Raw genomic sequence first — 1,666 nt, 5'->3', positions numbered from 1 at the left:
TCTCACCCTCCCAACTTACCAAACATGATATCCTTCTCCAGTGACTGGTTCCTCTTGACAATATGTCTGAAGTATGAGAGACGAAGTTTGGCCATCTTGGCCTCCAAAGAGCACTCTGGCTGCACGTCTTCCAAAATGGATCTATTGGTTCTTTTGGCAGCCCATGGCACTTTCAATATTGTCCTCAACACCATAATTCAAAGGCATCAATTCTTCTATGGTCTTCCTTATTCACTGTCCAGCTTTCACATGCATATGAGGTTATTGAAAATACCATCGCTTGGGTCAGGTACACCTTAGTCCTCAAGCTGACATCTTTGCACTTCAACACTATAAAAAGATCTTGTGCAGCAGATTTGCCTAATGCAAAGTCATTTGATTTCTTGACTCCTGCTTCCCTAGTGTTGATAGTTGATCCAAGAAGAATGAAGCCCTTTACAACTTCAATCTTTTCTCCGTTGATAAGAATGTTGTTTATTGGTCCAGTGGTCATTGATAGGTATGGATTAATTGCCACTATTATATTTACTTGTTATTTTGTGGTGTTGCTGTTTTCTTTTTTTCTTTGTCTTCCTTTGCTGAGTTCATGCTTTTTATGTTCTTTCTTGTGAGTGTCCTCATAGTTTTAATGTTTCCAGGTTCTACTTGGATTTTTGTTTTTTTGGTATGTTGTTTCCTTTGCAGTTACCGTATAGTCCATTAGCTTTTCCCTCCATTTAGTGCAGTCTATTTTATCCTGCAATCTACCTGACCTTCTCACCATCTGGATCTTTGGTTCTACGTGTTTACCTTCTTTTACTTTGTAATTGTTTTGATCATAGACTGGCCACCCAGATTCTTTGAGTTTGTTCTTACAGTTTTGTTCTGTTCTCGACTCTTCCATCTGTTGATTTAGATCTGGGAGGTGGTGCCATGTATGTCAATCTCTTGTTGTTGTCTATTCTTGTTGGTTATCAGTCCCAGAATTCTCTTGTAGCGCAGGGTTGCCTTGGCAAAGTCCCTTAGCTTTTATTTATCCTGGAATGTTTTGAATGTTTTGATTACACAGTCATATTGGATTGATAGCTTTGCTCGATAAAGGATTCTCGGTTGGCAGTTTTTTGTTTGTTTGTTTTTTTCTTTCAGGGTTTTATATATGTCTCCCCATTGCTTTCTTGCTTGTATGGTTTCTGCTGAGAGATCCAAGCTTAATCTGACTTGCTTGCTTTTGTATGTAACACTTCTCTTTTCCCTAGCTGCTTCCAGGAGTGTCGCCTTATCTTTGATTTTGGAGAGCTTGATTATGACATGTCTTGGTGATTTTCTTTTGGGGTCTATCCTTCCTGGGATTCATAGGCTACTTGAATGTTTACCTTTTCACTTTTTAGGATGTTAGAGAAATTTTCTTCCAGCAGTTCTACAACTATTTCCTCTGTGGACTTGTGTGATTCTTCTTTTCTGGAATGCTGATAATTCTTAAGTTATTCCTCTTCATGTTGTCCTAAATGAATTTTAGACCTTCTTCAATTTTTTTAATCCTTTTTTTCTGTTTTCTCTTCTATCTTAGTGGTATTGAGTGATTTGTCTTCCAGCTCACTGGTTCTGCCTTCCATCTCTTCAATTCTACTCCTTTGCCCTTTTAGTGTATTGTCTATTTCTGATAATCTATTATTGATCATTTGAACCT

This window comes from Chrysochloris asiatica, unplaced genomic scaffold (assembly GCF_000296735.1).
Source record: "Chrysochloris asiatica unplaced genomic scaffold, ChrAsi1.0 scaffold00149, whole genome shotgun sequence".
Classification (NCBI taxonomy): Eukaryota; Metazoa; Chordata; class Mammalia; order Afrosoricida; family Chrysochloridae; genus Chrysochloris; species Chrysochloris asiatica.
Note: the sequence above shows the minus strand (reverse complement) of the source record.